The 25,688-nt window shown below is 51.2% G+C and overlaps 1 protein-coding gene across 1 annotated transcript in view; it reads right to left on the minus strand.

Moving 5' to 3' along the window:
* Positions 1-25,688, minus strand: part of LOC110573622 (leukocyte immunoglobulin-like receptor subfamily A member 3) — a 106,459-nt gene that overhangs the window by 45,148 nt on the left and 35,623 nt on the right. The gene's annotated exons all lie outside the window — the stretch shown is intronic.

Here is a 25,688-nt window from a genome sequence, read left to right on the forward strand (position 1 = left end):
AAAAAAAAACAGATGAACATAGGAAAAAGAAAGGAAAATAGAATAAGATAAGAATAGAGAGTGAGGCAAAGCATAGAGACTCTTGACAATAAAGAACAAACTGAGGGTCACTGGAGGAGAAGTGGATGGGGGATGGGGTAACTGGGGGACAGGCATTAAGGAGGGCACGTGATCGAATGGACACTGGGTGTTATATGCAACTGATGAATCACTACATTCTACCTCTGAAACTAATAATACACTATGTTAATTAAATTGATTTTAAATTAAAAAAATAAAGTATAAGAAAATAAAACCACAGAAAAAGAAAGGAAGGAAGGAAGGAACGAATGAAGGAACGAAGGAAAGAAAAAGAGAAAGAAAGAAAGAAAGGAAGGAAGGGAGGAAAAGAAAAGAAAAAAAGAAAGAAAGAAAGAAAGGACGGAAGGAAGGAAGAAGAAAAGAAAAGGAAAGAAAAGAAAAGAAAAGAAAAATGAACTGACCAGCGTCAGCAGCACCGGGATGCAGTCTCTAGGAGTGTTGGAAGAGAAGGGCTGCCAACCTAGCCAACCTACAATTCCAGAACAGGAGAACGCCCTTCAGCACCAGAGGTGAGAAAAAGACATTTCAGGCAAGGAAAAGCTATTTATCACCAACAGATGGGGACCACAGTCCCCCACAGTTTATTTAATTACTGTATCAATGTTAATTGCTTGGTTTTGACAGATGTAGTGCAGTTACATAAAGTATTGATGTTGGGGAGACTGGATGAAGGGCATAGCGGAACTCTCTGGGTCCTGCAAGTTCTCTGTGAATCTAACATTATTCCGGGGTAAGAGGTTTGTTTAAAAAATGTTACCGAACAAATAAATGTTTTCCAAAAAGTAAAAAAAAAAAAGAAAGAAAGAAAAGAGAGATCAGTGGTTGCTGGGAGGGCAAAGGGGACACGAGGAATCTTTTGGCTACGATGGAAATCTTCACGAGGATGGTGATTTCACAGTGGCCAGAGCTCACTGAATTGCACGTATTCGTGGATGGGGTGTGTTGTATGTAAATTTTGCCTAAATAAAGCTGATGAAAAATCACTAATAAAGACTACACGAAAAGAGGGGGGGTGGAGGATTTCATGCATGGGAGGCATCACCCAAGTGGACAAGGGCTGAGAAGCAGAACAGGGGACGAGGCCACATGGCCAGTGAGCAAGCCCGAGGCCACAGAAAGCAGGCAACGAAGGCTCCTGGGCTGGGTGCCCCCTGATCCCCCTACAAAGCTGGGATGGTGTCTGCGGGGACCTGGAGTCACCGGGGAGATCAGCAGTCTGGGCCTTGGGTATGTTGGGAGTCAGCCCCTTCCATTAGCACAGTTTGGGGGTGTGGGGACCTGATGGACAGGGACAAGGAGCGATGCTGTGAGGCACGGAGACACACAGCCACCGGAAACGAGAAGCAGAGAAAGAAGAGGAAGAGATACCGAGGGGGAAGGCAGTGGGAGGGCGAGAGAAAGACAGACCGAGAGGCAGAGAGATCACAGGGCGAACACACACAGAGAGTAAGATCAGGAAGTTGCAGATTCAGAAGACTGGCTGGTGTTAGTCATTTTTCAGGAGCAACTATTTTTGGCTTCCTGTTTCAAAACACGTATTCTTGGCAGCCCTCAGAAATGGGTGAATAATTTCAGTTCACTCTTACGATAAAATGGAAGCTTCTGGACTCTGGCTTAACAGAGGGAGAGTGTCCCCAGACACCTTGACCAGGGAGACCTCTGGGCTTTAGCCCTTAGCCCCATGGTCTGCAAGGCCACGGAGATAAGACTTAACTCGTCACCGTCAAAATGAGAGCTGGGTTCAGCATCCAGCTTGACTCTGGGGAATCCCAGCTTTAATTTCTGGCTACGTAGCCTTCACATACTTTTCATTTCTTTAAGGCACTGAAGAAGATTCTTAAGATCTTGTAGTTAGCAGTTTTAGGTTTTTAGACATAATTAATTGTATTTAAGATAGGTGCACGTCCATAGACTTAGTCTGACGTTTTGACAGGAAAATCTAGGGTTATTTATTGTTTACTTATTAAGAATTCCAGGGAGAGGTGGTCCTAGGGTTGGTTTAGCAACACAGGGACTTTCTACGGATCCTAGACCTCGTGTCTGTCCATTCCAGCTGTTTCTGCTGTTGTGTTCAAGCCTGTTGCCTCATGGCTGTGAGGTGGCTGCTGCAGCTCCATCTATCACATCATCATGCTACACTTCCCAGGGAAGGACAGGAGTAAAGAGGGCAGAGGTCCCATGAGACCCTCCAATATTAAGGGAGAAATAGGAGTCCCAGATACGGCAGTATATCCTGCTTTCAGCCTCATTGGCCAGACCTGGTCACATGCCCCACTCTGGACCAATTACTGCAAACGGGATTGCTAGATTGCCTTAACCCAGACTTCATTCCACACCCACCCCCAGCCCCAAGCTTCGAACACAGCCACTCTAACAGCTCTAGGTTCCTGTTAGTAAGGGAACTAGGGAGCCGTGACTGATGTTTGGCCACCATCAGTGTCTGCTGCAGCCACACCTTGGAGAAGTGGCTCTTCCTGCCGTCAGGGCAGTGGACACGAGAATCTGTGGTGGGACCCCTGTCCTGCTGGGCTCCGTGGTGCATAAGTGTGTTCCCCACCCTGATTCTGCTCTTTATTTCAGCACGCGACTGCAAGCCCCATCTGGCCCCAAGCCTGAGGTCTGTCTCCTGACCATCCCATCCCTTTAGGATTTTGCATGTGCTCAGGGGCCCCCTACCTTTCCCTGGTTCCAACGGCACTGAGGGGAAAATGGGAAGAGAACTCATGCGAGCAGGATGTTTTTAAAGTTCCCAACACCTGACTGAGAATTTAATGAATATCATAATATTAAAGACTTGGAGGAGGTTCGCCTGGGTGGCTCAGTCATTAAGCATCTGCCTTCGGCTCAGGGCATATCCCAGGGTCCTGGGATCGAGTCCCGCACTGGGCTCTTTGTTCAGTGGGGAGTCTGCTTCTCCTCCTGCCTGCCCCCCGCCCCGATAAATAAATAAAATCTTTTTTAAAAAAATTTAAAAAAATAAAGACTTGGAGGAGGATTTTAGGCTTCCCATTTTAAATATGAGGAAATGTTGGTGTAAAGTGGCATGACGTCTTGCCCAAGAACAGATGGTTACTTTGTGTTATCAAGTCAGTTTGTTGCACAGATCCATGTTCTGCCTTATCCCAGAGGTTGACAATCAGGTTCTTACCTCAGGCGTTCATCTGGGGGTGAGTTCAGCCTCATCCAAGCATGTTTTGGAAGGCAACTTCCTCACTCTCATTAGTGAGAAGAGTGGGAAGGACAGGAGCACATTCTTCCCCTTTGTGGGAGACTGCGGATGTAGAAACCCCATGAGTGCCCCAGCTGACACATCCTGTCCCTTGTCAGTTGCAGGCTCTGTCTTTTCACCCATCGGCTGCAGGGGTGTGCAGGCTGCAAGGGTCTGGGCATGTCTCCCCATTTGACCACCTTCCTGGCCCTTGGTGAGTCCTGGAATGGAGGCAAAGGGTTTGAGGGACAGAGGGGGTGGGCAGGAGACTTGGGGAGGGGGCCTGCTTCCCTTCCCAGTCCTGACCCCGGTCCAGAAGACTTCGGGACGCTTGGAGAGCGATGTGGATCAGCCCCCTCAGCTCTTGCCCCAGACCTAGTCAGACCGTGCAAGTTCAGTCCTAAAAATGGGCTCCTGGGTATGGGGACAATTTCAGACTCCAGAGGGGTTGGCGGGGGAGAAGCATCTATTTGGAAGAGGGGGCCGGGGGCTTGTCTCGAGACTATTTCAGAGCAAGAAGGACTGGAGCAGCCCCTGAGGAAACCCAGGGATGGGCATCTCTCTTACCAGATCTTCTCTTCCAGCGCTCTGCCTGGGCCGAGTGCTCCAAGCACAGAAAGGTGAGTCTCCCCCCCATCCCCTCTGTACCCCAGAGTGGTGCTGACCCTGGGAGGGCCTGGGAGGAGCCCCTGAAATTTACCCCGAATTGCAAACAATCCCAAATGTATGACCCTCCCAGGTCTCTTCCCATTCTCCACCTGCGCTCCCAACAGCCCCCCAGACAATGGAAACCCCACAGGATTAGGCCGAACCCAAGGCTCTCCCACACAAGCCCAGACCCCGCCCCCAGCATCCCCTGGGCAGAGAACATGACAGTTGCCAAGGGCAGAGTTCCAGACGCCATCCTTGATCCCAACTTCTTTACCCTCAATACACATCACCTAGTGACATAATTTTAAATGATAGTTTTAAAATTTCACTTACATTTTTGAAATTTATTTTTCATATTTTTTCCGGGCAAAATAGTAGCTTTTTTTTTTCTTTTTTTAAAGATTTTATTTATTTATTTGACAGAGAGAGCGAGAGAGCACAAGCAGGGAGAACAGTAGAGGCAGAGGGAGAAGCAGGCTCCCTGCCAAGCAGGGAGCCCGATGCGGGGCTCGATCCCAGGACCCTGAGATCATGACCTGAGCCGAAGGCAGACGCTTAACCATCTGAGCCACCCAGGCGCCCCAAAATAGTAGCTTTTTAGAGCCCTTTCACCATTTCTGTCAGATCGCATGAGATCCACGCACCGCTCTTTGGTCTGGATCTGTCCTGTCCTCACGCTGTCCGGCTCACTCACCTCCAGATACCTCAGCCCTCCTTCTTTCTCAAACACACCATTTCGCCCTCAAGCCCGGACCTCCTCACATGCTGACTTCTCTGGGTCAGATGCCCTGGCCACCCCTCTCTGCTCAGCGTGGGTGATTCACCCCGGACCCTCTGCTCTCAGCTCAGATGCCTCTTCCCTCCAGCCTCCCCGAGGACCCCTAGATTCCCACACTCACCCCAAGGGCACGCATCACAGTTTGTACCTGTGGACTCGGACAAGTGTTTGATCAGTATCTGTCCTCCCTCCCTACTTTCAGCCCCGAGAGGGCAGGGATCACGGGGGTGTTTCTCAGGTTTGTAAGACCCGTGGCACGTGGAGGGCATCTGTACGTGGATAGATAGTACTAAGATATAGTAGAAACGAGGAAGGAAGGAGGGAAGGAGGAAGGAGGGAGGAGAGAAAGAAAGAAAGAGAGAAAGAAGAAAAGAAAGAAAGGAGGAAGGGAGAGAGGGAGGAAAGAAGGAAGGAAGGAAGGAAAGAGAGAGCAGGCAAATGAGCAAATAATCTCTCCTAGCTCCCGCCTCCATGAGGGATTTTGTAACTTTGATGTCGTCTTCCTGTTCCAGGGATACGGACCCTCTCTTCCTCCGCCACCAGCCTAGCTGAGGCAGATGGGGGTTTTCAAGAACCTTAACAACAAGGAAATAGAGATGAGGCTGAGATGCAGGTAGAAAGTACAGAGCAAACCCAGAGACGGGTGACCCACAGAGGACTTGCTTTGGAGACAGGGAACCTCATCCACTGAGGTCTGTGGGACCAGATGAGCTGGTGCTCCACCACACCCCCCGCTGGACTTCCCCTGGGGCTTTGCAGACTGCCCCCCACCCCCAGCTGGGGCTAGCCAGGCCACAGTCATTCCTACAACTCCAGACTCCTGTTTCCCTTGTCCCCACAAATGACACGTCACCCTCATCGACTGTTTCTGTCCCAGCCCCCTCTGTCCCCCCAGAAAGTGGCCATGGGCAGCGAGAGAGGCCACACTCCACAGCAGACATGTCTGGGCGCCCAGCCTGCTCTGACATCTCCCTGTCACCCCGAGGAAAGCCCAAGATGTGGCCGAGTCCCGGGGTCCTATGTCAAGGGGGAGAAAAACTGCAGTGAGGAGAATTCACACCCACCTAGAATGGGCCTGGCAGGGGTGGGCGGGGGTCCCTTGGGGGAGGAGGACGGAAATGTTCCAAAGGGGTGGTGACCATTGCACAGCTCTGCAAGTTTGCCTAAAAATGAATTGAGCATCTAACAGGGATGAATCGTGTGGTATGGTGACTTTCTCACAAGTGACCTCTGAGCGCCCACTCCGCTTCCCTCCTAGGGGTCCTGCCCAGACCCTCCATCTGGGCGGAGCCGGGCTCCGTGATCCCCCAGGGGCAGCCCGTGACCATCGTGTGCCAGGGACCCACTGAGGCTGAGACATTCCGCCTGGAGAAGGAGGGAAATGCCCTACACCCAGATGCGCAGAACCCACAGCACGAGACGCAGGCCAGATTCCTCATCCCCGCGGCGAGTGAAGACGCTGCTGGGCTCTATCACTGCCTCTATCATAACGGTGTCACCTGGTCTAAACGCAGTGAGCCACTGCAGCTGGAGGTGACAGGTGAGGATGCCTCTGCTCTGCCCTCAGGTTTCTCTGGGACGGGGTGATGGCCGGATGCGGTCTTCTTCTTCTTCTTTTTTTTTTTTAAGATTTTATTTATTTATTTGAGAGAGAGAGAATGAGAGAGAGCACATGAGAGGGGGGAGGGTCAGAGGGAGAAGAAGACTCCCCGCCGAGCAGGGACCCCGATGCAGGACTCGATCCAGGGACTCCAGGATCATGACCTGAGCCGAAGGCAGTCGCTTAACCAACTGAGCCACCCAGGCGCCCCGGATGCGGTCTTCTGATGGATGCTCAGGGTTCCCGTGGGTGCTCAGGGTTCCCATGGGTGCTCAACGCACAGATGCACCAGGCTGAGTGGGACAGACCCTGGGGGACTCCACCGAGCATCAGTCCTTCTGTCCTGGTCACAGAGACACCCCACCCCCCCACACACACCTACTCCTCAGCTGGTGAGTAACAGACCTCAGCCTGGGGGCATTGCTGGGGGCGCTCTGTGCTGGGGACCTGGGGGGGCTCTGGCTTGGATCAGGCACTGGTAAAACCACAGTGAGGGGCTGCCACATGCAGAGCGCAAGGACACTCACCGGTTGATCTACTTCTATACCAGGTGCTGTGAAAACGGTCAAAGCTAGCAGCGGCTGGATGTGGGAGGCACTCCTCTGACCTTTGGAGAGCCCCCCCACTCCTTTAATGTGCAAAGCGATGCAAGTTTCATGCCCAAAGGCACAAGGCTCTGAAGGGTGGAACCAGCCCGGGGGAGGGAGGGGCAGAACTCAGGCTGTGGCCACCCCCTTGTGGGCAGGGTCCTACTCTTGGCAGCTCTGCAAGGGACAGAGGTCCAGAGGGACAGAGAGACTGACAGTCTTCCAAACTACGGGAGAGAACGGGGCTCTTGATGGTTATGTCCCAACGGTGGCATATTAGGTCACTTAGAGGAAGACAGAGCCCCTCTCCGAGAATCCTGACCCCGCTGGGTGGGGGGCGCACAGGCATGCCCCCTGCCTCTCGCCCCCTCCCCCATCTCTTGTTGCGAAGACTGAAGTTCAGAGCAGAAACCCCGCAGCCTTCCTGCCGGCATCAGGGTGGAGATTCCAGTCCTGCCTCGGAGCTCTGTGCCCACGGACCAAAACCGTGCGCGCCCCAGTTTCCTCGCGCGCAAAAGGGGCGACAGATGTCCTGACCCTGGGGCGCAGGGGACGCAGGAGCTGGTTTACGCAGGGCATGGCGGTCGGGTCACTGCCTGCTGAATGCCACGGCCTGAAAAAGTGCTGGTCTTACTAATACTGACCCTTTCTTCTCACCCTTTCTTTGTATGCACCAGACACCCACCCACTGAGTGCTGGATGCACACGGGGAATGGGGAGAAAGGGTCCCTGAGCTCCCAAACGTTAACGGGAAAATTAATTAGAATGAGGAATAGAAATGTTTATATATATTTGTATATGTTTAAATAGAATGCATTTATATATATCAACATTAAGTTACAAAATTTCAGATCTATAAATATATTAGAATGTATATTTACATCGTATATTAAATACACAGTACTATAATTAACATAATAAAATATATTAATATATTATTACATATGGATATAGCGTATAGTATTGTATAGTATATAATGTGATACATTGTATTATGTGTCATGTATTGCTATAATTCATATATGTAAATACATACCTTATAATAGTAAATATGTATAATTGAGATACAATTGAGATATCTAGCTTATGCATTACAAGTAATCTTAAGTGATATATCATTAAAATTATTTACGTGAATTAAATTATACGTATATAAGTTAAAACACAGAACTTAAAAACGTATATTTATATTTATTATATATTACAGGGGTGGGGTCCTGCGTCATGGACCAAAGACAAGGTGTTGAGGGAGGGAAGTTCTGGAGGTGAAGTTTTCTGCCTTTCTTTTTTTTTTTTTAATGTTTTTTGTTTTGTTTTGTTTTGTTTTAAGATTTTATTTATTTATTTGACAGAGAGAGAATGAGAGAGAGAGCACATGAGAGTGGGGAGGGTCAGAGGGAGAAGCAGACTCCCCGCTGAGCAGGGAGCCCGATGCGGGACTCGATCCCGGGACTCCAGGATCATGACCTGAGCCAAAGGCAGTCGCTTAACCAACTGAGCCACCGAGGCGCCTGTTTTCTGCCTTTCTTAAAGGACATTGAGGACTCAGCCTCCGGGGCGGCGGGAGGGAGGGGGCACTGGCCGGACGAGGCGACGTGGGGGCTCCACCTTGTGTGCGGAGGAGCCCGGCAGGACTCAGTTTGACCACCTGTGAAATGGACGTGCAGTACGTGCGCAGAACCCAGGGCCAAGCCGTGCTGGAATGACTGGCTTCAGCCGCGAGGCTTCAGGAGGCGACAGGAGGACATGGAGTCTTGGCTTCTGCGCTCACAGAAGGGAGATTCGCCCCCACTGGGGGGCTGCTGTGAGAAACAGAAGACATCAGCGATGGGGATTTTTGCACGTGGGGTGGGAATGCAGAAGGAGCTGAGCAAGGGGAGGGCGGAGGGCAGCACTGACCCACAGAGCCTCCTGCAGGAAGGGCTCGCTGTGTGTCTGGCCATCCCGCACGCTGTCATTAGCCAGGCGTGGCCCCTGAGCTCAGGAAACGTGGCCAGTGCAGCTGAGGATCTGACTTTTAAATTTATTTAACTTGCGTTTCAATGGAAATCGTCCAGTGAGGTTATCATACTGGACAGCATGATAGGGCATCTCCATCCTCACAGAAAGTTCCACGGGTCTGTTCTGGAGGAGCCCCCTTTGCCGGGCGGGGGGAGTCGGGAAGACTCAGCCTTCTCTGTCCAGCTCAGGGAGGACAGTAACAGTCCCGGTGAGTGAGGGGGACAGAGGAGCAGGGTGTGCTTCTTGGGGAAGGGGAAAGAATGGGCTTTGGGGTTGGTCCTATTCCAGTTCTGCTGATGCCCTGTGGACAGAGGACTTCGGCACTCAGGACCCTGGTCTTGTAATAATGCTTCCCATGTCACAGGACTACTATGCATTGCAGAGATTTTATACCTAGGTGTGTGCATGCCCAGCACCCAGCATACACATGGTATGCAGTTGGTGACCAATAAATGCGCATCCCTGGTAATCTGCTTCCATCTTCCCTGTTCCCCCAGGCCTGTCAACAGAGCATGTTTCTATCCTCATTGGGATCTCTGTGGCCTTGTTCCTTTGTGTCCTCCTCCTGGTCCTCATCTTCCTCTATTATCAGCACCAGAAAAAACACAGTAGGTCTCAGGGAGAGGGTGGGGGTGCTGGGAAGAAGGGCTCTCTTCTTAATTCACACCCCGACTGTCCTCAGTGCCCCCCAGCAGCAAAGGTGAAGAGCAGAGGCCCCAGGAGAGGTGAGGTTCCTGAGACTGACCCCGGGCCCCCTCCCAGTCCTCTGCCTTCAGGGGGGCCCCCAGTGCTCACTGTTCTTTCCCCTCAGGGTTAGCCCGGCCGTTGACATCCTAGAGAGGACACCAGGTAAAAGGAGGGACAGGCCAGGGAGGGGGGAACGTTTGGGAACATTCTAGGATGTTCCCGATGCCGTGCAAGTTTAAAACCTGAGGCTGTGAGTTTTCAGGCAAACTTGCCTTCCAAGACCCACCTCAGAGACCTGACCCCTTGTCTTCTCCCCTCCAGATCTGGCCACAGTCGATAGACTTCCTGAAAAGGACGGGGAAATGCTTCACACCCCAGTAAGTCCTTGTACCCATTACCAATTGCTGCATTAACAGATGCGGCTTGATGAAATGATCTCCGTTTCTTTGCTCAGCAGTTTGGAAGCAGATTAGCGGGGTGGTTCTGGCTCAGGGTCTTTCTGGAGGTGGCTGTGAAGATGTGGACCACTTCTAGGATGGCGCTCCACCCCCCGCCACGACTGTTGGCAGGACGCTCAGTTCCTCCTGGGCTTCTCCATGGCAGCTGGCCTCCCCCAGAGGGAGGCCACAGAGAGGGAGGGCCAGAAGCCACATGGTGCCCTCACTCTGCCATAGTCTACTGGTCACCCAGGCCAGCCCTGATCCTAAGTGGGAGGGAACTACACACAGTGGTGACTCCAGCAGGTGGGATCACGGGGGTCACCTGGAGGCTGGCTACTAGCCTCCCCTTCCCACAGTCCCCTACCCTCTCTTCAGCCACCCTGACTCACCTGGGTCTCTCTCTCTCAGACCCCTACTGCAGGAGGCCCCCCGGACGTGACATATGCTAAGCTGGACCACCGGATCCTCACACAGAGGACGGCCCAAGCTGCGTCCCCGCGGTCCATGGAGCCCACGGCTGAGTCCAGCACATATGCGGCCCTCGCCAGACACTGACTCCAGGCCCAGCTGGCCTCCACTCCTAGACACACAGGAAGCCATTCCTGCAGATGCGTGAAGTGGCCATTTGGAGGGCTTCCGGATGGAATCATCCCTTTCTGGAAAACCATGCAGTCAGATTTCCTGGAGGCAAGAACTGGCGTCAGGAGACCCCTAATCAACATCTAGGAGATGCATGAACCATGGGGTCCCTCCTAAAATCCACTAGGTCCTTGGAGAGAACGTGTAGCCCTTATTTCCAAACACCCAGCTACAGACTCCAGACTCCTGGCAGTTTCCAGAGACTCAGCTATAGTCACTTGGCTGTTTCCAGAGACCCAGCTATGGTCTCCCAGTCACACAGGTGATTCCAGATGTGTCCCGTGTATCCCTAACTGCCCCCAGAGGCTCTGATTTAATTGTCCACTCAGCTGACTCTAAAGGCCTTCCAGAGTTCCAAAGTTGACCTTGAACCTGGACTATACGTGGGCAGCTGATAGCTGAGACGCCGTTTTCTGGATTATGCTTCTCTTTGTTCATCAGTAAAAGTTTTCACAGGCCCGCCCTGCAGTAGCCCTGCACGGGGAGCTTGGTCCCAGTCTCTGCTCAAAGCTCAGAGCAGGAAACAAGACAAAGAATGCATTGGTGTTTTCTGAACTGAGTGTCCCAGGGAGGAATGAGGGCAATGCTGAGGAGACGTGTGCCCGAGTAAACGAGCAGATGGTACGACCCTACCCTCCACACACACACCCGTCCACAAATGCACACACGTACATGCACACACACACACCCCTACATGCACATGTCCACAAATATACCCACGCACACACGTGCACACAAACTATACAAATGAATACGCACATGCACACGCACTAATGGACATATATATGGACCATACGAGGGAGTTGGTGAGGCTGTGACTGCACAAAGCACTGAGGCAAAGCCTCAGGGACCCTGAGGCTTTCAGTCCACGCCGCGGAACACGGCAGCCTCGCATTTCCCATCCCTACTCCAGGCTCATCCACACTGGACGCCATGCATTCTCCAAACACAACAGCACCATCCAGCTCCAAGGCCTTGTCCTTCCTCTGACCTTCACTCCCTCACCCAGCTAACGCCCTTCAAGTTTGGGCTTGGGCGTCGTTCTTCCTAACGGGGTTGCAGCAACTCCTCCATGTAACGTGAGGGTATCGGTTGCTCACGGCTGCTGTAACGAATCACCACACCCTCCGTGGCTTCCGACAACACAGTTTGTTATCTTACGGTTCTGCTTGTCCGAAGTCTGAAATCAGTTTCTCTGGGCCTAAAAGCAAGGTGTCCGTAGAGCCACGTTCTTTCTGGAGGCTCGAGCGGAGAATCCATTTGGTGACCTTTTCCAGCTTCTAGAGGCTCCTGCATCCCTCGGTCCGTGGCCCTTCCTCCATCCTCAGGGAGCCCTGTGGCATCTTTAAAACCTGCTCTGGTTAGGATTCCTGCTTCTGTGACGCCTCCTTCCCCTTCCTCTGACCCTCTTGCCTCCCTCTTTTTTTTTTTTTTTAAGATTTTATTTATTTATTTGACAGAGAGACACACAGCGAGAGAGGGAACACAGGCAGGGGGAGTGGGAGAGGGAGAAGCAGGCCCCCCGCCGAGCAGGGAGCCCGATACGGGGCTCGACCCCAGGACCCTGGGATCATGACCTGAGCCGAAGGCAGACGCTTAACGACTGAGCCACCCAGGCGCCCCTTGCCTCCCTCTTACAAAGACCCTCGTGCTTACACTGGGGCCGCCGGACAATCCAGGATCATCTCCCCTCTCCAAATCCTTAACTCGCTGACACCAATAAGACACCGTTCGCCACGTGAGGTAAGGTAACGTGTAAGGCAGCATGCGAACGGGCTGCCTCCCACTGGTCTGTAAAATGCTGGATGTTTTGACAGTCTAATTTCCGTGCGCCCAGAATGACTCTGGAGCAGAACCTGCTACACACCTCTCGTATTAGCCACCTTTCAGGCGTCTATAAACTTGACATCTGTCCTAGATGCATGTGCTGGACACGACCTCAGTCACTGCGTTGACTTCCAACCTTCCTCACTGACCCCCTCTCCTGAGCAAAATCCTCTTCCTGGGGGTGCACTTTTCAAACACTCACCAGTTGATCCAGAGCCCACACCCCCAACCACCTCCCTTACGAGGCTCTCACACTCTGGGCCACTCTCTCCATGTGCCCTCATCACCCCAGAGCCATGGAACAGACAACAGGGTCATCTTTTCCACTAGAGAGCCCACTGAAATTGTGGAGTCCAGCCAGTCCTGAGCCTGCTCGCCCTGGCTTGCTCATTCTTCCTGTAGAAACCACACCAAAAGCTCCGCTTGCCCCACCAAACCACCCCCCCACCCCTGCCCCGCCGACTGCCCCTGGAGCCCTGTGTGGTGTGGTGTGCCCCTCCTCCTGAGAACTGTAACAAACAATCTTTCAATAGTGTGGTTGCTCTGTGCCCTGACTGTCCCTCACAGTTCCTACGAATACACAGGATTTTTAAATCACCCTACTGCTGAGTTGGGATCACGTTCACCTGTTTGCTCGTGCGGGAGGTTAACTTCCATCACACATGAGCTGTTATGCTCCCCTAATCACACACATTCTGATGGGGACGGGGTGTGGGCATCTTGGGGGCTGTTTCCTGAGAGCCCCCTGCCTTGTGGTGTGCAGAAAGCAGGTCGCCATATTTCCCTGGATCCGTTCTCCATCTTCTATTTCACATCACACGGTGTCCAAATTCCATGCCTCTCTCCCTGACCCCCCAGGACCTGACCACGTGGGCGGGCCTCATGGCTCTGTTATTTGAACGGGATCCTCTCCTCCCTTCCTCATGGCTCCTGTTACTTCTTAATGTCTCCACACACAGATTAGGCTTCTGTCCACAACTGCCCACTCGACTGCTTAGCACTGTTGCTGATTGCTACAGGGTCTGTAGACGAGGCAGCTGCGTGCTGCCTCCACAGCAAACACGTGGGATCTGCACAACCACGTCCCCACAGCGGGACCAGCTATGCCACCAGAGGCTGTGGGGTGCCCAAGACGCCTGCCAGGAGAGCCCCGAGCCCCCTGTGGGGTGGGACGTGTTGTATCTCTACCTGGCTTGTGGGGTCAGCCTCGAGGACCCCACTCACATTAAAATGGAACCTTACCCTGACAACTGCTAGGGGGGCCTGAGTGTCTCATTCTGATAGATTTTTATGTATTTTATTATTATTATTAATTTTTTTTTTTTGCTATAGGGAAGGTAAGAAACCCGCATGCTTGCTATAGGCCTTGTATTAAAAGTTTTATTACATATTAAAAGAATATTTTTGAAAAATTCAACCTAAACTCAGCTGACTTATTATGGTGCAATTGCTATTTTACTTCTTTGCAAATATTAACACTTTTTTAAAAGATTTTATTTATTTATTCATGAGAGACAGAGAGAGAGAGAGAGGCAGAGGGAGAAGCAGGCTCCCCAAGGAGCAGGGAGCCCGATGCGGGACTTGATCCCAGGACCCCAGGATCATGACCTGAGCCGAAGGCAGACGCTTAACCATCTGAGCCACCCAGGCGCCCATTATTAACACTTTTTTAAAAGATTTTATTTTTAAGTCATCTCAACACCCAGCATGGGGCTCAGACCCCGAGATCGAGAGTCACATGCGGGGCGCCTGGGTGGCTCAGTCGTTAAGCATCTGCCTTCGGCTCAGGTCATGATCCCGGGGTCCTGGGATCGAGCCCCGCATCGGGCTCCCTGTTCAGCGGGAAGCCTGCTTCTCCCTCTCCCACTCCGCCTGCTTGTGTTCCCTCTCTCGCTGTCTCTCTCTCTCTGTCAAAAAAAAAAAAAAAAAAAAAAAAAGAGTCACATGCTCCACAGACTAAGCCAGCCAGGTGCCCCAACCCTGACACAGTTTAATATTCATATGAACCCTCCAGAGCATGTCCTATTCTTTTCTCCACTCCTCTTGCTCTTGAAGAAACTAGGGACTGATCATTAATTAACTTGCCCGAGGTCGGCCAGCCCTAAGTGACAGGGGCTGTAGACTGCAGACTGTCAGCTCCACTCGGGGACCTCAGGACAGGCTGCATCTCACCAGCTGGGAGGGTCTGTCACGGCTCAGAGAGAGTGGGTGCCTGGTTTTTAAACAATTTCAGTTTGTACTGAGCTTTGATTTCCCATTCGTACTCAAGGTTAATTTCTATTCGTACTCAAAGTTCTTCCTCTGGTTGTTACCCTCTACTCTGCATCTTTGTTTTCTTCATTACGTCCTGTACTGAATTTCTCTTTTTCATGCAGGGACACATTCTCTCTCTTTCTTTATTATTTTTCAACAGTTAGTATATTAGTCAGGGTTCTCCAGATAAACAGAACCAAAAGATTCTGTTATAAAGATTGTATATAAATATATATAAAATACACTTATATATAATATGTATATAGACATAAGGCATACATAATATGTATATATAATATATAAATACATTTATATATAATATGTATACATAACATATAAATGTATTTTTATATATATTTAAATATATATTTATTCTAGGAATCAGCTCTCTCTCAGGTTATGGAAGCCAGAAGTCCCACCACCAGCTCTCTGCCATCTGGAGCCCAGGAGGCTGCTGGTATAATTCAGCCCCAGTCCTCAGGCCCAAGAACCAGGCGCTACGATATCCAGGGCCAGAGAGGATAGTTGTCTCAGCTCAAGAAGAGAGAGAGAGGGAACTGGGCCTCCTTCCCCTGTCTGTTCTATCCGGGCCCTCGGAGGATGGAGGATGCCCACCCAAATGGGGAAGGTGGACCTCTTCACTCAGTGACTGAATCAGATGCTAATCTTTCAGAAACCCGCTCACCGACTCACCAAGAAGTAATGTTTTCCCGGCTCTGGGGACATCTCTTAGTTCAGTCGGGCTGACCCCTAAATAACCATCACAGTCAGAATGGTGTATCTCCCCCTAAGGTCTGTCTTGTTTGCCTGTGACCTGAGCCAGGCTCTCAGCAAGGGAAGAGTGGAGAGCCTGGCATTGGGCGAGAGAGGACTCCTGAGTCTTCTGCCCCCTCCAGAGCAGGAACGGCTGACCAGGTCGGGTACCTGCTCCAGTGAAAAGGAGTCCTGTGAGTCCAGGCAATGATGTCACTGGGGAGCTGACACAGTTTCGGGGAAATTGAAAAACGAAAGCAAAATAAAGCTCACACCTCTTCCATCTTGGGGACTTGGTGGGAAGAGGAGGGGGGAGAGGGCAGAAAAGCAGACGTTGTGAAGTAGTCTTTCCTTCCTGGCCCTCCAACACGGACACAGGGGTCAAGATTCAGGCCATGGGTGCAGGGACATTCCCACGGGACGGATGTCCCTGACGCTCCGCGGCCCCCGAGCGCCACCTGGAGGATGAGCCACGTTTAGCATGCCTGGTGGCTTAGTGTGGCCAGGCAGAGGGGGCGGGTCCACCTTGCCCTGGGACTCCGCCCAGTTCCCCTCCGGTGTGCCCAGGGAGACGATGCCAGGAGGCCCCAGTGGGCCCGTCATGGGAGGAGAGATCCCACCTGGGCCAGGCTGCTGGGGCAGGAGCGGGTGTCCTGACACTTCCACTGAGCCCCTGGGACAAAGGGGACATCAAGATGACCAGAAGGGTCCCCCCAGGCCCCAGGGAGCAGAGAAGGGCTGGGCCCTGTAGCCTGGGGGCACAGACATCAGCTGGGCCTCCAGCAACCTGGTGAGCAAACTGCACATCCCCAGGGGCCAGCAGGAGGCTGAGAGGCGGCTGCTCCCTCCACCTGGGACACCATCCTGGGAAAGAGCATGGAGACCAGCAAAAGATGCAGGAGTGTTTGCAACGATTGGGAGGGACTGTGTGTGTGCGTGTAAATGTGTGTGTGTGTGTGTGTGTGTGTCCTGCTTAAGACGGGGCAGCTCCTGAGTGAGACCAGGTCACTGATGGACAAAGACATATTCTTTCTTTCTTTTTTTTTTAAATATTTTATTTATTTATTTGACAGAGAGACACAGCGAGAGAGGGAACACAAGCAGGGGGAGTGGGAGAGAGAGAAGCAGGCTTCCCGCTGAGCAGGGAGCCCGATGCGGGGCTCGATCCCAGGACCCCGGGATCATGACCTGAGCCGAAGGCAGACGCCCAACGACTGAGCCATCCAGGCGCCCCAATGTATCTTTTTTTTTAAAAAAAGATTTTATTTATTTATTTGACAGAGAGAGACACAGTGAGAGAGGGAACACAAGCAGGGGGAGTGGGAGAGGGAGAAGCAGGCTTCCCGCCGAGCAGGGATCCCGATGTGGGGCTCGATCCCAGGACCCCGGCATCATGACCTGAGCCGAAGGCAGACGCTTAACGACTGAGCCACCCAGGAGCCCCAAAGACATTTTATTTCTTCAGCTGAACGGCATTACATCCTGCTGTTACACACACACACACTCATGCACACACGCACATCCCCCAACACACACCCACGATGGTACGTTCACTTATGTGTGGACTCTAACTTCTCCAGGTTTGAATTTCCTAACGAGTGACTTCTAACCTATCTTCGATGAAATAGAGCAACTCCTGTGGTATTGTTATAATTGCTCCCACGGTTTTTGAGCATTTTTTCCTCTCCCAGCACGAGCAATCATCTAGAGGCCCTCCTTCAACTGCTTTTTCACTGAAATCCACCAAAGGCATGCTTGCACGCGTGGGCTTCCACGGCACCCTCTCGTGGTTTGCAGCACGTCCTGATGAGCCCCCGCCCTCTCCCCAAGGCCCCGCTCAGCTGCTCAGTATCCTCCTCCTCCCTCTGGTTCCCTTCCTGCCTGGGCAACATCATCTAAGCGAGAGTCACTGATTGGGAGGCGGTCAGTGGCAACACCCATTTGCAGTGTTGGGGTCTTTCTCTAGGGATGAGTTTCAACAGAGCATCGCCACCTTTTCCTCCTGCTTCTTTGGGAATCGAGGATGGTTGCTTTCATGTAGAAAGAGAAGTGCTTTTCTGGGGAGAGCATCCCTGACCCCGAGCCCCAGGTTCCCTGCAGTAGGTGGGGGACCCTCTCCGCCTTAAAATGTCTTTGTCCATCAGTGACCTGGTCTCACTCAGGAGCTGCCCCGTCTTAAGCAGGACACACACACACACACACACACACACATTTACATGCACACACACAGTCCCTCCCAATCGTTGCAAGGCCTCTGAATCCACAGGGCTGCTTCCTGGGTTGTGTCCATGGCAGAGCCCATGGGTCTGGACCTTCTGTTTCTTCAGGCTGGGAACACGGAGGTCTGGGCATCAGACATGTGGTTTCAGGCCAAGAATCATAGAGCACATGGGCCTTGATGCCCGGAGGGACGGCAGGCATAGTGAGCTTGATTCTCTTGTCCTGCAAAAACAGTGGCTACAGGGGCTGGGTCTGCTCTGGGCTTGTGTGCCAGGTCTAGGGAGAGCCCCATGTCCAAGAGCACAGCACAGACCCCTCCTCTGTCCCTATCAGACCTCGCCTTGCTGACTCCAGGACCCCAAGGCAGTCCCTACCCCAGGACTCCAGCTCTGCCTGGGAGCCCAGCTGGTGTCCATGGCTCAGCTAGCCACTCCCCTGAGCTCTGATCCTAAAAGGCCCAGGCCTTTCCCTTCCCTGCCTCCTTCTCCCGGGAGGTCAGTATGGGTCTTAGAAGCCCCAGGACGCTTCCAGGTCCTCAGCCTTCCTTCCCAGGGTGAGCAGGTGGTGCATGGGACATATCAGAATCCAGTGGATGTTTTCAGTCCCCCCAGGAACTGGGCCCTAGTAGAAACTGTGAAAGGAACATAAGATTCGCTGAAATGTAAAGGCCGGTCAAGTTATAGGAGAAGCTTTTGAGAATCAAGGACATGCAAAAGCCCCAAGTTGCTAGAGGCCTGGGAGTGAGGGGGACAGACAGGGAGGAGACGATGCTATGACTGCATGTCGTCATCAGGGATGGGGCTCTGGACCACCTCCCTTAGTCACAGTCCTGTGTTCTGTGCCATAAATGGACCAGGGAGCCCCACGGGGGTCCAGACAAGAACCAGCCCCCATCGCAGCCCCAACAGCGCAGGAAGCCTTGCCCACCAATGTTTGCACAAACATTATTGTTTCCTTAGTGGATTTACATCTGTAGACTTCAGGGCTTTCCGTTAGAACCAGGATTTTTTTTTTAAATATCTTATTTTTAAGTAATCTCCACAGCCAAGGTGGGGCGTGAACTATGACCCCAACATCAAGAGTCACATGTCCTACCGACCGAGCCAGCCAGGTGCCCCAGAATGGGATGTTTGACAGCATGAAAGTCCTCCTGTCCTTCCTCCTCCTCCTGCCCCCACAGCCCCGTCAGCGCCCCCTAACGAGATAACCTGACCTGACCGTCTGGGAGGGAGGGGTGAGTGTGCAGAGCAAGGCCCAGAGTCACAGGATGCAGAGGGGTGCAGAGACAAGAGCATCATACCTGAGCAGAGCACCACCTGCCCTAGAGAGCTTGAGGGAGACCTGGCCTGAGCGTTCTTCCAACGTGCGACCTGCCTGTCTCTGCACCCCCTGCCCAGAATAACATGAAGTTGTCAGAGAATTTCATGATTGCCCTTTGCATTTGGGGAATGTGTAGCTTGAGAACAGTCAGCCTGGTAGGACCAGGAGCTAGCCAGAAACTTCCCCTTTCTGTGCTCCACACCATCTGTCTGTGGCTGTCTCTGTAACTATGTATCTTTCTACTTGGCTGTCTCGAATCTATGTGTAACTATGTGTGTGTATCTATCATTTCTTGTGTGCCTACGTTTGTATCCAGTTATGTATCTACTTATCCCCCTAGGAATGCACCTGCCATTATCCACAGTCCCATCATCTCTCTCTGTGCGTCTACCCATTCATCATCTGCAGCCCAGCATGTCTGTATTTATGTCCGTGTACACGTATGTATGTATGCATGTACTATCCATGCACTTTATCAGGTATCATCTATCTCTATCTCTACCTCCCTATCATCTCTCTGTCTGGCTCTATAATCACCAGTTAATTCTAGGGGGGTTCCATCTGGACATGGGTTCAGACTGGTTATGTAGTATTTCACTGGAACTCCTTCCAGAAATCAAGGCTCTGTGATCCAACAGAGGAAGGTAGAGCTGGGCCTGTGCCCCCCACTCCCTTCCTGTGAGACCACAGACAGGAGCCCTTCCTGCTCACTTCCTGAGCCGCAGGGCCCTGTCCTGCCACCCCAGGATGAGGATAGTGCAGTCCGCCAGAGGCTGGCCATGTCCTGCAATCCCACACACTTCCTGGGCCTCGGTGAGTGGGAAAGGCAGGGGCACAGCGGGTGGAGACTCCAGCGGGGTCCACGTTGGCCTCAGTCAGCCTTCATCCAGGCCTGTGGGTCCCCGGGGAGGACTCTCCCTGCAGGCCCTGCCACTCCATGCCGGGGGCCTAAGCCAACCGTGCAGGGACCAGAGCCTCTGACTTTGGGATGGGGCAGGTCAGACGGGAGCAAGGCCAGAGCAGGTGTCTGGTTGGGAGTCACCTGGGAATCGTCTGGAACCTGCTACAGGGGAGAGAAGCTATCTCAGGGAGTTCCTGTTGACTGAGGGTGGTTTGGGGGCTGGCAGCACACTGACCCCCACAGAAGGTCCACTGGCCACCGAAGACGGAGGAAGGAGCCCTGTGTCCAGGAAGGAGTCGGGCCCTGCAGACACCCTCCTGCGAGCCCCGGGAGACCACGGCAGGCCTCTGACCTCCAGAACTGAATAAGCATAATAAACCTGCTTTGTCGTAGCAGACGAGGAACCTCAGACCCCTGGTGTCTGACACTGTTCTCAGTTGATTCCCAGTCTTCTGGAAACGGATTCCGCCACTGACCTTTCCTTCCAGCACCCTGACCTCAGCCTGACGTGTCATCCCAAACCTGGGAGCACCAGTGTCCGAAGCCCTGCCTGGCCACATTCTGGAGGCCTGGGCTTCATGTCCCAGGTGCTGCAGGTGGTGGGATGCAGAGCTCCGCCCCGGCTGCTTACGTCACACTTGTGTCTCTGATCTTTCAAACCCCTGTTCCTAAGAAATTAATGTAATATTTTCCCGACTTACCCTGTGGCTCTGGTGTTGATGGGATGTAAGCTTATCTTAATTTTTATTTGTGTATATTAGCATTGGGGTGCGCTTTTCCGGTGTCTTACGGTTTAACTGTGTTTTGCAGTGTGTAGAACATTCGTCGGTTTCAAACGCTAAAAACCCCTGAAATGGTGTGTTCAGGGATGAGCCACCTCCTCTGTCCCCTTCACCCCCCCACTCCCACACTGTAGGTGACGATTTTTGTCAGATTCTGGTTTTCAGAGCGAACAAGCGATCTGTGGAAAGGTAAGTCAGCAGACACATCGTGTTACTTAACTCCGTTCTCAGAAGGAAGTTAGCCCATTATAGAGCTTTGTACCCCGCTTTCTGCTTTTCCAGTTCCTGGTGCTCCTGGAAGAAGCTGCCGCAAACTCCGCGCTGGAAACAGTGCCCATTCACGCCCGTGCGGCTCTCTGGCCGAGGAGTCTGACGCGGTCACATTGGCTGCATGAAGCGGTCAGCAGGGCTGCGTTCCTTCCAGCGGCTACAGGCGCTAAACAAGACGCTCATGAACAACAAACGGATCAAAGAAAAAAAATCGTAACAGAAACAAAAAATATCTTTAAACAAACGAAAATGGAAAGACACATACCAAAACCTGTGTATAGGCTGCTGCAGAAGCATTTCAGAGAGGGAAATTTGTAGTCGTGAATGCATCTGTTAAGAAATTGGAAAGATCTCAGGCGCCTGGGTGGCTCAGTCGTTAAGCGTCTGCCTTCGGCTCAGGTCATGGTCCCAGGGGTCCTGGGATCGAGCCCTGCTCCGCGGGGAGCCTGCTTCTCCCTCTCCCACTCCCCCTGCTTGTGTTCCTGCTCTCGTTATCTCTCTCTCTGTCACATAAATAAATAAAATCTTAAAAAAAAGAAATCAGAAAGATCTCAACTACACAGCCTAACTTTACACCTCGAGGGACAAGAACAAAAAGAGTACACTAATCCCAAAGTTAGCAGAAGGAAAGAAGGGGAGTGGAAAGAAATGAAATAGAGACACACACCTCTGAAAAAAAAGAAAAGATCAATGAATCTAAGAGTTTGTTGTTTGAAAAGATAAGCCAAATTGACAAATGTTTAGCTAGACCACCTAAGAAGAAAAACGAGAGAAAACTTGAATAAAATCGGGACAGAAAGAGGCATTAAACTGACACCATAGAAATACGTAGAATCATAAGGAACTACTACCAACAACTCCATGCCCACAGATGACACAACCTGGAGGAAACCGATCAACTCCCAGCAACACAGAACCTACCACGACTAAATTAGGAAAAAATAGAAAATCTGAACAAACCGGTAATAAGCAAGGAGACTCAACGGGTCATCAAAGACCCGTCAACACAGAAAATCCCAGGACACCAGATGGCTTTACTGGCAAATTCTACTGAACATCCAAAGAAGAATTTATGCCAATCATTCTCAAACTCTGCCCAAAAAGTGGAAGTGGGGCGGGGGGTGGGGGGCACATTCTCAAACTTGTTCTTCCAGGCCAGTGTTATCCTGATGTCAAAGTCAAAGGAAGACTCTACATGTTATCCTGATAATGATATCCCAAAATCAGATGAAGACACTACCAAACAAATAAATAAATAGATAAATAAATAAATAAAGAGACCAAAGTTTTTATCTGTCCTTCATAACTCCAGAACAATTTCCCAGACAGATCATTCTTACCAGCATCTTTTTCCTTTCAGTGTGTTAATTAGTCTTGAATTTGGATGTCCAAGTATCTCCCTGGGTTTAGGGAGTTCTCGGTTATCATTTCTTTACATAAGCTTTCCACTCCTTCTCTCTCTATCTCTCCTTTTTCTGGAACTCTAATCATTCTGTTCTGCGGTAGATGCTGTCCCGTGCCTTCTATTAATTTTACTCATTAACTGAAGTCCTCGAGTCCAGAATTTCCATTTGACTCTTTTGTACGATTTCTATCTCTTTGTTAAATTTCTCTTTTGGGGGCGCCTGGGTGGCTCAGTTGGTTAAGCGACTGCCTTCGGCTCAGGTCATGATCCTGGAGTCCCTGGATCGAGTCCCGCATCGGGCTCCCTGCTCGGCGGGGAGTCTGCTTCTCCCTCTGACCCTCCCCCCTCTCATGTGCTCTCTCTCATTCTCTCTCTCTCGAATAAATAAATAAATCTTTAAAAAAAAATTCTCTTTTGGTTCACATATTGTTCTTCTTTTCTCATAACTCGATGAGCTTCGTCAGCGCAGCTATTTTGAAATCTTGGTCAGCTACATGGCGAAATTCCAAGTCTGAGTTCAGTTACTGGACGGCTGTCCTCATTTTTGCTGATGACATGTGTCCTTGATTCCTTGATTCCTCGTGATCCTTGGAGTTTCCCGTGGCTGTTTTAGCATTTGAAGTGGCAGTCACTCCACAAATCTTTAGTAGCTGTCTTCATGTGGGAGATGTTTTTTCATTGGTCCTGCTTATATGTGATACTTTTTCCAACTTTGCAAGGATGCACAAACTTCGTAAACTTGTATTTCCTTTCTGGTCCTTGAAACCCACCAGGCTGGCTGCTGGAATCTCTCTTTGTTTTGCTACAAGTTTGTGGTTTCTCTGTTGCCCCCAGACCCCAGTTTGTTTTCTGAACCTGGCCACAGCATGGGATGAGGTGTGGGTTTTCACACTTGAGGAGTGGAGAGCACCCTTGGGCTGGGGCTGGGGGTGTTGGGGGTTCAGATCTCCCAACAGCTCAGAGACAGGCTTCCTGCTGGGGTCCTGAATGCAGTCAATGGGAACCACATCTGTTTAATCCCTTGGATATTCTTATCTGCCTCTTTCCCCATCTCCTGCTCCCCCCGTCTGGAGGTCCTGCTTCAATACTCCGGGTGTATCCAGCAGACCCACACAGCTGGGGAGGCCGGGCACCCCTCACTGTTCTCCCATTCCATGTGGGCTAGTTCAGCCCTCCCCCAACTATGCCCCCCACCCCGGGCAGAGGGGTGACTTGGCAAAAATCCCTCTTACTGTCTCAAATGCATCTCCATTTCCTTCATTTACAACGAAGGGTCAGGATACACATGTCATTTCTAAATATATGCACCTTAACACTTGGTGGGTGTTTCCCGGTCTCTGTAAAATGTTCAATTACATATCTCTTCAGCTGTTGCAGACATCATCCTCGTTTCTGTTCTTCTGGCACTTACAACACATCCTCATTCTGTTCCCCAAGCATCTCGAATTTCCACGTCTGGTCTCTCTATGCTGCCTTCTGGAAAACCCCTCAATATTGCATTCCAGTTTTATAAATGGCTCTTCAGCTTTGTCTTGTCCTTCATGGAAAGAATTTTTTGAATGTATTGATTTTATTGGATTTTTCATCTCTAAAATTTCTTAATTGTTTCAAGAATTGCCTATTCTTCTGTAACATAATCCATATTCTTGCATCAAAAATTCATTATCTCCTTTTATTTTTTTTTAAGATTTTATTTATTTATTTGAGAGACAGAGAATGAGAGACAGAGAGCATGAGAGGGAGGAGGGTCAGAGGGAGAAGCAGACTCCCCGCTGAGCAGGGAGCCCGATGCGGGACTCGATCCCGGGACTCCAGGATCATGACCTGAGCCGAAGGCAGTCGCTTAACCGACTGAGCCACCCAGGCGCCCCATCTTTCTTTTTTTTTTTAATAAAGATTTTATTTATTTATTTGAGAGAGAATGAGATAGAGAGAGAGCATGAGATGGGGGAGGGTCAGAGGGAGAAGCAGACTCCCTGCCAAGCAGGGAGCCTGATGCGGGACTCGATCCTGAGACTCCAGGATCATGACCTGAGCCAAAGGCAGTCGCCCAACCAACTGAGCCACCCAGGTGCCCCTCCTTTTATTTTTTCAGGTAGTTAAATATGCTTAATTTTATTCTCATATTTTCTTATCCATTCTATTTCCTTATATAGGATAATTCCTATTCATCAGTAGCTTATGATCCACAGCACTGTTTACCATTGTTAGGATCACTCTCTGATGTCCATTCTCAGTGGACACTCTCCTCCCACACACCTGTTCGTACAAGAAGGGTTTCTCCCGGGGCTGTTCTGGGAGTCGGGCTGACCGCAAGAGATAATTGCAGCTTCTCCTGCTCTGTGGTGTCCACTCTCTCAAATGTCGCATCTGTTCAGGGTTGTGTTAAGCAGGGACGGGTCCAGTGCAGCCTCAAGCTCACAGTCACTCACGGAAGAGAGAAGCTGCCGTGAATCTGTTTTACACACACATAGGGGAGGTAGCCTGAGTCAGTGAGCGGAAAAACCCCCGTGCTTGTCCACAAACACACACTGGGGAGCACCGCGGTTTCCAGCCTTCACCTGCAGCCCTGTCCCCTGCCTCCCTGTGGGGACCCTGGGGTCCCTCTCTGTGTCCACATGGGTGGAAGCCTCTACTCGATGACCCACTGATGGTCCTGGGAATTGGCAGCTGCTCAGCTTTGTTCTCTGTTCTTTCTTGTGGTTCCATGACTCTTTGGGGAACTTTCATCTCTCGGTTCCTGCGCATGACTGTTTCTACACGTCTCAGAAATGTGGCAAGTGGCACCTCTTGGTATGAGGGGCATGAGGGGTCTTGACTGGATGCAACAAACATCCACGTAAGTTGAGTCTGACCCCATAATTCTCCCATGTACCAAACCCCTCTTAACCTGCTCCGGAAACTAACAGTGATGGATCCCCTCCCATGAACTGGGAACCACTGAATCCCACAACTACCCTGAGGAGTGGGGTTCAGGACAACAAGACCTAAGTAAGGAAACAGGCTTGAAGACAGGACGTTACCACCCTGGGCCACGAGGCAATGGATAACAGATGAATATTTAGATAAAAGTTAACTTTCCCTTCACAGTCAGAGCTCTAGCTGAAATAAATGTCCCCTACAGCTTACAGGCAGGACCCCAAGGTGGGGAAGACAGCTCCGTCCCAGGAACAAGGGGCACCGAGGAGCCAGGAGAGACACACAGGGATGTTCCCAGGAAGGGGGAGGGGGTGTGGACGGTATCACAGGAAAATAGAGAAGACCATAGAGGTTGTGATAGAAAGA

This window comes from Neomonachus schauinslandi, chromosome 16, assembly GCF_002201575.2.
Source record: "Neomonachus schauinslandi chromosome 16, ASM220157v2, whole genome shotgun sequence".
NCBI lineage: Eukaryota > Metazoa > Chordata > Mammalia > Carnivora > Phocidae > Neomonachus > Neomonachus schauinslandi.